The sequence below is a fragment of the Macrobrachium nipponense genome, chromosome 14 (genome assembly GCF_015104395.2).
Source record: "Macrobrachium nipponense isolate FS-2020 chromosome 14, ASM1510439v2, whole genome shotgun sequence".
NCBI lineage: Eukaryota > Metazoa > Arthropoda > Malacostraca > Decapoda > Palaemonidae > Macrobrachium > Macrobrachium nipponense.
Genome location: NC_087207.1, coordinates 57,096,188 through 57,107,314, shown reverse-complemented (window position 1 = coordinate 57,107,314; position 11,127 = coordinate 57,096,188).

Genomic DNA, 11,127 nt, shown 5'->3' with positions numbered 1-11,127 from the left:
AGCAAAACAATACTTACAGAATTATTTGTTTTTACTCGAAATCATATACAATGCTGTTTGTGTGATCCTTTTTGAAGATGCCATCAGGAAGATGGTGCCATCTGTAGCGATGCACAGTTGAAGGCGATGTCTGAAGTTTTCGGCTGCTCTTCGGCAGATCTCGAGGAGTATTGTAGCGATTTCCTCCCGGATTCGCATCTTCAATTCTTCCAAACTGTGTGGCCGAAAGTGAGATGAGCCGAAGAGCAGCTGAAAACTTCAGACATTGCCTTCAAGAGTTCATCGCTACAGACGGCCACCATCTTCCTGATGCCATCTTCAAAAAGTGATCACACAAACTGCATTGTATACTGATTCGAATAAAACAACAAATAATTCTGTAAGTATTGTTTTACTTTTCCTAATAGCCTATCAAAACTCGGGCATTTGATTTAGCCCCAGCCTGTATATATGTATTTTCACCCGTATTTGAGAAAATCCCGTAAAAATATTAAACCTGTATTATACGGTTATGTTATTGGTTAACTTAACGGTAAAACCGTAAATTTTACGGTTAAAAAATTTTATACGGTATTTTCTCAAATACGGGAGAAAATACGGTACATAAAAATTACGGGACCGCGTTTTTTTAACGGTAAATGCTTGGCAACATTACTGCCAGGATTTTTACCGTTTTTTCAACGGAAAATTTTTTATTTTTTACAGTGTACGGCGCAGATATTAATTCTGAATGGACAACGAAGTAAAGTTCCATTATATATTCGCGCATTTTTTTGGTGGCTCAAAACTTAAAATAATAAATAAACAAATAAATAAATAAATAAATAAATAGATAAGTAAATAGATATAAATAATTATAATTAAAAAAATCTGAATTATGATATAGAATTCGAATCTTGAATAAATTTAGCTAGTCAGTCTCATTATCTACGAAGATATTAATTCTGAATGGACAAAAAAGTAAAGTTCCATTATCTATTTGCGAATTTTTGGCGGCTCAAAACAAAATATAAATAAAATAAATAAATCATTTACTAACACTAAAATATTTCAAATCAACGAAGCATCTCGTGTCTTTATTTCACATTTAAATTTAGAGGGAAAATTCTTTTTTTTTTTTAATATAAACACTTCCAACATCCGTTCAACTGCCACAGCCGTTACGAAGCTAATCTATACAAATGAATGAAATGGAAAAAATATACCAAGAGTTTGCTTGGCAAATAATGTAATTGGGCAAACCGGTACCGTAGACTTTTTTAAAACCATTTCTCTGTTGGCACCAGGGTTAATGATCAAAATCCACCACAAATTCATTTTAAAAAGTCATTCAGAGAGAGAGAGTATTAGAAATTTTAGGAAATTATTTCAGACGCATTTATTCCCATGACTTCATTCTACATAATCATTTCTTATTCATTTATTTATTTATTTTAATCTATTTACCTAATTATTGTTTACTTTGGCCTCATAGGAGGGCATTCGACTTACTGCAGTAACTATGTGAATTATTCCATTGGAACTTTATGGGCTTGGACCAGTTTCTTAAAATTAATAATAATAATAATAAGTATAGAGGACTGCGTCAACATCGAGAACAGAGCACTGGGGCAATATCTGAAAACCAATGAAGACGAGTGGCTAGAGAGTGCATGGGAAGAAGGACTGATAAAAGTAGACGAAGACCCAGAAATATACAGAGACAGGCGAATGACAAACACAACAGAGGAATGCCACAACAAACCAACGCACGGACAATACATGAGAAAGACTAAAGAACTAGCCAGCGATGACACGTGGCAATGGCAACAGAGGGTAGAGCTCAAGAAGGAAACAGGAGGAATGATAACAGCGGCACAAGATCAGGCCCTGAGAACCAGATATGTTCAAAGAACGATAGATGGAAATAACATCTCTCCGATATGTAGGAAGTGCAATACGAAAAATGAAACCATAAACCACATAGCAAGCGAATGTCCGGCACTTGCACAGAACCAGTACAAAAAGAGGCATGATTCAGTGGCAAAAGTTCTCCACTGGAGTCTGTGCAAGAAACATCAGCTACCTAAAGGAGTGATAGAAAACGATCAGGCAAAGATCCTCTGGGACTATGGTATCAGAACAGATAGGGTGATACGTGCAAATAGACCAGACGTGACGTTCTTTGACAAAATCAAGACGAAAGTATCACTCACTGATGTCGCAATACCATGGGACACCAGAGTTGAAGAGAAAGAGAGGGAAAAATGGATAAGTATCAAGACCTGAAAATAGAAATAAGAAGGATATGGGATATGCCAGTGGAAATTGTACCCATAATCATAGGAACACTAGGCACGATCCCAAGATCCCTGAAAAGGAATCTAGAAAAACTAGAGGCTGAAGTAGCACCAGGACTCATGCAGAAGAGTGTGATCCTAGAAACGGCGCACATAGTAAGAAAAGAGATGGACTCCTAAGGAGGCAGGATGCAATCCGGAACCCCACACTATAAATACCAACCAGTCGAATTGAAGGACTGATATAGAGCAAAAAATAACAATTTTAATTAAATAACAATATTAATTATTAGTGATTATTATGTTGATTATTATGATTATTATTATATTATTTATTAATTATTATTATTATTATTATGCCAGAAGAAATAATAATAAATAATAATAATAATAATAATAATAATTAATTAATCATAAATAAAAAATAATAATAATAATAATAATAATAATAATAATAATAATAATAATAATAATAATAATAATAATAATAATAATAATAATAACCTGGATATCAACACGGACTCCCCTCTCGAGCAACTCGTAATGCAGGGGAAAAAAGAAAAGACTCGGCCTTAAATCAACACAAGATGAATTAATGATAGACCCAGAATGAAAGGTAAACAGGAGAGGTTCGCTCTCAGCCACGCCGGAGGTCTGCTAGGATTAGCGTATTTCTTGGAAAGTCTAACCATCCCTCCTTCAGACGAGGGGCTGAACGGACGTCAAACGAAGGACTTTTGGCTTCTAACAATGTCGCTTATAAGCGAATTCAAACAATCGGATATTTCTACAATAACTGACTAATGGCGTGCAAATTCCACAATGGTGATTCTGGGAGAGATCAGCGGAATCCTCGTCAAATGGAAACTATACAAGGGAGGTAAGCCACTCTCTGCTTGGTATGTATGCCCAAAGTCTATAAATCAAACTCTCTCTCTCTCTCTCTCTCTCTCTCTCTCTCTCTCTCTCTCTCTCTCTCTCTCTCTCTCTCTCTCTCTCTCTCTCTTTCCACCCTAAAATATGTATATACTCGTTTATATTTAGAGGTTATTTATAAGAATAATCAACAAAGGGTTATTGAAACAACAATGAGAAACGTCAAAAGCGCACATATAACAATGAGGGATGATCCTGAAGAGATTTTGCATCACAGTAAAATACAAAAAAAGAAGAAAAAAAAATGGAAGCTGAAAGAACAAAAAAACAACATATTTGCAAAGCAAATCAATGGCACTAATGGCACGTGCTTGCAGCTTTATCCCACTGAAGCTGAAAAGGGGATTTTGTATAAATTCAAAGACACCCCCTAGCTCCCCCCCCCCCTCTTGCATATTCATAAATATTTGTCAGAGCTGTTCTGGTTTTAAAATGACAAATGCAGCCAATGGAGTGGGGCGTTCTTGATGAACAACAGCACCACTTCTATTTATATCACTCTGGTAGCTCTAGGGTCTCAGTGTGACCCAGTGATGCTATAACTTGACATACAATCCGTTGGATTCAGTATTAATATTCTTTTTAGCTCAATAACGCAACATCAACTACATCAACAGCCACAAGTACAATTACTACCATTTCCTATTAATAACACTCAGCTCTGGTGGCTTGTAGGTCTCGCTGTGACCCAGTGATGACACAACTTGACACACAAAATCTCTTGGATTCAATATTAATGCTTTTCTATCTTCATAACACCAATAATATATAACTACGACTCCACTGGCACTCAGGTCTTGATGTGACCCCCCAGAATTGCCGTCACCAGACCCCAAACCTCTCTCTCTCTCTCTCTCTCTCTCTCTCTCTCTCTCTCTCTCTCTCTCTCTCTAATTCGGTAATTAAAACAACTTTGACCGCCACAGAAATGATAAGGGTTTTATCCGTCAAGAGTGACTGACTTAACCTTACAATTTGTTTTTGTAAACACAGAGATAGAAAGATTAATTTCAACCTGACTTATGGAACCCATAACACATTACATAAACATATCCTGTATGAATCTTTATCACATCGGTCGTGACATTGCCTATATTCATCAAAATTAACTAAATATAATCTAATATCCAATTCGCTCTATCTCGGAAAGGACGCAGTTTTTTTATATTCATAAAAATTAAGCTAAATGTCATTTAATATCCAATTCGTCCAATCTCGGAAATAACGCGGCGAGGGAATTATAATTTGATAAGTGGTTATCAACCATAAATCCCCCTTGGGTATTATTCCTCAGGTAGAGCGAACTGGATCTGAAACATTTGTAGGTATATGTTTATGCAGATACTTTACATTTTTAATGCACTTGCGAAACATTCGTCAAGGCATATGATTTACACAATCATAAGCCTGTGATTTCCTGGTGAAGAACAATTGCGAACTGACTCGTATAGAGACGAACGACTCCCTCGTCTCAGGGTGTTGTGTCATTTCAACCCACGAAACTGTCAAAAAAATGACCTCATATTCACAAGACCTGTCCTTCATTTTTCCAGCCATTTCACATAGGCTCTGCCTCGCCGCAGTTATTGCTCGTTACTGTCTCCCAGGGGGGATTTTCGGGACCATTTTGAGAATCGATGAGCGTTCGTCGGGCAAAATGGCGTCCCGGTGTATACACTTGAGAGGCTATTTGGCGCTGCGGAGGCTCATAATTGCAGCCTATTGTGCCTGGGCTGGGATTTTGTGATGCTCTGCTAGGGTGCGGTTTGCAGCGTTTTAAGTTTTTTACTTTTACTTTTTTTAATTTTTTATAAAGTTTATATAAATGTTTACGTAATGGTGGCTGTATCCTATGAATAACACAAAATCATATTTTCAATATATTTATATATGCTCCGGGTTGGTGGGATTTAGATATTTTAATGTTCATGGTTTATCTTTGCATATATATATATATATATATATATATATATATATATATATATATATTATATATATATATATATATATATATATAGATATATATATATATATATATATATATATATATATATATATATATCTATATCTATATATATAAATATATATATATATATATATATATATATATATATATATATATAATCCTCCAATTACTTTTCATACTGATAATTGGTATTAATTGTGTTTCTATTTTTGTTTATGTAATGTTTTAATTATATTCTATACATTAATAACTCGTTCTATTTGTTCTCTGACCTCATTCGTGCTTTAAAGTACTCATACAGATTCTCTTTTACCACTTAAGACAATATTTACCTTTCGGGAGGCAATGAAACACGGTGCTAAATGATTCTGTTAGAACGTCGAACAGCTACGAGAGAGAGAGAGAGAGAGAGAGAGAGAGAGAGAGAGAGAGAGAGAGAGAGAGAGAGAGAGATATTCTATAATTTCATTAATACGTATCAATGCAAATACTGTTTCAGGGGATTAGGGTACTATACCCATCATGAGATAAGTCTGACTGAACAATCATATGATTAAGCAGTCACATAATAGTTGAGATTAGTTAATTAATTAATAGATTAGTTAATTAATTAGATTTCTATGCGGTGATTAGAAGCTTAATCGTCATTCGTATGAGATTGGAATGAGATCGAAACTTGCAACAAACCTCAGCGGTCTGGTGTGAGCAGCTCTCTGACTGAACGTAGAGCTTGAGACTTCATCCTATCGCGCAAGAAGGGTATTGGGTACCGCTGCTCCCTTTAAAGAGAGAGAGAGAGAGAGAGAGAGAGAGAGAGAGAGAAGAGAGAGAGTCATTTGAGAATAATCCTGGCAAATCCTCAAACAACATTTAAATAAACCACTTTCATATGCTAGGGCGATCTTGGACATTCACCAACGACCTAAAATTGCCCCTGGATTTAATACTTCCGGATCTCTCTCTCTCTCTCTCTCTCTCTCTCTCTCTCTCTCTCTCTCTCTCTCTCTCTCTCTCTCTCTCTCTCTGCTTTTATGATGGCTGGATATATTCATATCCATATTTCATATAATACAAAGTGGCATTTATATAAAACGAAAAAAAAAAAAAATACCCTTGCCATTTTTCGCTTCAGGGACCATTATTTTTTCCCCCTTTCCGCTCTTTCATTCCACAAATATTTACGGATTATTCGTCGTGAAATGAAATTCCTAGAAAAATTATAAAGACAAATATGCTATTGTTTACTCATTACCGGAAGCTATTTCAACTATCCTTTGGGTTTTTCGTTCGTCTTCTTCTTTCAACAATCGAGCGTGTTTATTCCTCATCTAATTCATGTTTGTTTTTCATCTGGAGGAACTGTTTTGTTTTCTCCAGTTGGTCCTGAAAAAATTTCTTATTTAGCTGTTTAACTTACGATACATTAGTTTTTTCTTTTGTTCAAATTTCTGTATAATAGGATTATTCAATAGTATTTTTTTCTTAAATTTCTGTATAATAGGATTATTCAATAGTATTTTTTTCTTAAATTTCTGTATAATCACACTATTTAATATCAGTTTTTTCTTGTGTTCAAATTTCTGTATAATCAGACTATTTAATATTAGTGTTTTCTTTTTTCAAATTTCTGTATAATAAGACTATTTAATATAATTTTTTTCTTAAATTTCTGTATATTCACACTATTTAATATCAATTTTTTCTTTTGTTCAAATTTCTGTATAATCAGACTATTTAATATTAGCTGTTTCTTTTGTTCAAGTTTCTGTATAATCAGACTATTTAATATTAGTTTTTCTCTTGTTCAAATTTCTGTATAATCAGACTATTTAACCACATGACTTGAGAAACGTCAAATGACTATTCTTACTTTTTGACTTAAGAATAAAATGTAAATAAATTTTAATCTATGATTGCACTTACGAGAATGAAATCGCAGTATATTTCTATATCCTTGGAAGCAACTTTAAAATATATTTTCTATCCTTTTTGAAAGGACGAAATTGAAGGTACCTCTTTTCATTTTACTTTAGTACATAGGGAAATAAAAATTACAGGCTTTTCATAGTTGTTTTTAAATACAATTACGATTTTTTTCTCCAATTTGACTGAAGAAAAAAAATAAAACGATTTAATCTTGACGAAGAATCATAAGATTAGTACTTCTACCGACTACATAAAAAAACCTACGGGCTGCTCTAGGAGCAAGAGCCCGTGCTGGCATAAGACAAGCTTAATCTCAAACAACTACAGAAAAACTAATTTAAGAAAAGTCAACTTCGATCTTTCTCCTAGTTAATTTCGAGAAAAATCGAATGACTTTGTCTACAACTCGATCTCAAGAAAATTAAAAAATAAAAAGTTCCTCATTATATATTTTCAATTTCAAAATTCAAATTATTGTCGAAAAGTCAACTTCCATCTTTCTCTTAATTAGTTTCAAGAGAACTCAAATGAATTCGCCTACAGCTCAATATCAAGAAAAATAAAAAAATTCATCATTATATATTTTCAATTTCAAAATTCAAATTATTGTCTCTTCTCTCCCACCTGAAATACAATAAAAACCACAGCATTTATTTCGCACTCCAACTCGAGAGAGAGAGAGAGAGTGAGAGAGAGAAAAGATTATCTGATTTCCTGAAAAATGAGAAGAGGAAAAAGTTTTCTCTCTCTTAAGACGTGGCCTTGAGAGAGCTAGGCTCTTGCCAGCGGCCATTAGCGCAGCCCTGTATTTTCTCCGTAATTCAAGGACCGTATTATCTGCTGCTGGCATTTAGGCTCAATTCTCCGGTTTTAGCATCGGCGAATAAAGACGAAGTGAATATATGATGCACTACAACGTTACATACATATTCACTCACTTCTCTACAGACAATACAGTATGTATGCACACACACACACATATATATTATTATTATTATTATTATTATATATATATATATATATATATATATATATATATATATATATATATATATATATATATATATATATATATACAGATATATATTAAGCCACAGACCTCTTTTAAAGTAGTATTTACTGCACACTGAGAACAATTTGCACCAAAAAAAAACTTATAAGTGATAAGTGCTTGTTTTTAAACATTTGTCAGTTATATACTCCTCCTTGAGTGTAATTATCCCCAAAGGTGGTCCGTGAATTGGGTGTAAGTTATACCCCAAGGTGTAGTGAATGTGGTAATGAGCTATACTTGTGGCTTTGTATCTGTGAATATAAATCAGAGGTCGACACACAAACAAAGGTAAACATAGCCATCCATTAATTACATTATAATTAATTATAATATTACATATATATATAGATATATAAATAAATTATATATAGATATAAATATATTAAATATATATATATATATAGTATTATGTAATACTATATAAAGCAAAATTCCCTATCAACATCATCGTGCCGAAAGACATTTAATTTCGCGCAATACAACACATGCGGTATTCAGCACTTCGCATCATACATAAACATAAAGCACAATGCATAATAAAGATACATAATGCATCCCACGTTAATATACACGGAAGATGGATTCCAAAAACCAGCCAAAGTACATAATGGGCCTCTCTAATTGCTCTCAGCACAATAATGAGTTTTAATTAGCTGTGCATTTAAGAGCCTTTCCCACTGCCGCATGGAAGAGATTCCTGGAGGCCTGGAACGTTCCAGGTAACAGGCTAATGGGAATTCCCTCCCGCTATTCCAAGGGGCAATTTTGTTCTCTATAAAAGTAATTTTTTTCTTCTGCTTTTCAATCATTTCAGTGGCACATAAATGGTAACATTGAATGGAACAGATCTCCAGGTTTTTTTTTATTTCCGTTCTCATGTTTTTATTGTTTTTTTTTTTTGTATTTTACTTATATTTTCCTCTGTGTATTGTTTGTCATTTAAAAGTTTTTTTTTTTATTTCTGCTTCCATTTGTTATTGTTTTGTTAGCTGTTATTTCTATTTTCCTTTTTTAAGTGTCTTATTTCTATTTTCGTATACTTACTGACGTTTGTTACAATTCTGTTTTTTTTTCTATTTTCATGTACTTACTGCTTATCATTATTCAACTGTTTATTTGTTTTCTTCTATCTATTGTTATTTTTCCAAATTTTTCTGTTTCCACCAATATACTGTTTATTACTTTTTTAAGATTTTCTTTTCTATTTCCATCTATTTACTGTTTGACATTGTTTATTTCTATTTTAATCTATTTATTGTTTGTTATTTTTTCAAGCTTTCCTAGTTTCACCTATGTATCGGTTTGCATTTTTCCAAATCCCTCATTTCTATTTTCATCCATTTACTGCCCGTTACTTTTATATTTAAAAGGTACTTTGTGTCTGTTTTCATCCATTTACTGTTTGTTTTATACTAAAAGCCTTTTATTTCTATTTTCGTCTATTTATTGCTTGTTTTTTTTCACCCATTTACTGTTTGTTTCTATTTTAAGCCTTTTATTTCTACTTTCGTCTACTTATTGCTTGTTTTATTTTCATCCATTTACTGTTTGTTTTCATTTTAATCCTTTTATTTTTACTTTCCGTCTATTTATTTATTTCATCTTACTTATCTATTTTTTTACACGCCCGGTTTTACTTCAGGTGTAGTGCTTGTTAATAGGTGCCATAATGTCTTAGGGGTTGTGAACCACTTGGGAGAGGAAATAACTTTATCCTTAGTGAAGGCAAGACCTCACCCAACTATTTGCAATTAGAATTTATGAAGTTCGCATCACTCCTACCATTTTAAATAAAGGCGAAATGCAATACGTACGTGTTTTCCCTTCGGTATCTTTTATATTTAACCAAAGAACTTTAAAATTCTATAGGCGAAACGAAGGTCACCGTCTATCTACCTCAGCATGAACAATATTTACCGTAACTAAACATGGCAATGGCTCTGAAGTAAATTATATATATATATATAGATATATATATATATTATATATATTATATATATATATATATATTATATAACAACATATATATACATACATTACATACATACATACATACATACATACAACATACATATACATTATACATACATACATACATACATACATACACACACACATATATATATATATATATATATATATATATATATATATATATATATATATATATATATGACTTGAATCAAAGGAAGAAATAAATACTTTGCAGAGTTCAATTTATGTTTAAACAATCGGAGGAGGGTCAATTTGGAGAATCTTACCGTTGATTAATTTCTCATATCCACAGTTTTTATCATATAATTTCAATTAAGTGTCATTAATTCATATATCCAGTTTTTTTTAATAATTTCAATGAATTACTATTTATATTTTTACTTTTCCTTAACACAGGAGATGATGCTGTATGCGACCACCTCGTTTTAAAATTGAATCAAATCATTTGCAGCTTTATAGAGAGGGGGAAAAAACTGTGTCAGTTCTGGAAGCAGTTGAGCGAATACACGGCGTTTGCAGAGTTTCAGAGCTGCAAGTTTCAAAGCTGCATTCCAAACGCTGCAGAAGGGTTTTGCACGGACGGGAAGTGCAAAGTTTGTCCTGGAGGGGGATTGCAATGTCAATTTGTTGGAGTTTTCCAAAAGTTGCAGTTCCCAGTTTCAGTTCCATTAGGGGCAGCATTAAAAGGTTATTAAGGGAAAAAAAAAAAAAAAAAAAAAAAAAAAAAAAAAAGAGAAGAGAGGAAGGAGGCCCCCAGAAGGTGGAGGGTGGAAGGGAACTGAGCGGGTCACTGGAAAAAAGGGGTTGATGTTCCCAAGGTGGAGGGGGGGGAAGACGCTGGAAAGAAGGGGGGCGGATTTAGGGGCGAGCACGAATGTTAGGGAAGATGATCCCCAAGGTGGAGGGAAGAATACTGGAAAGAAGGAGGGGGAGGGTTTAGGGGAAGTCATAAAAGCTTGAAGGGTGGTTGG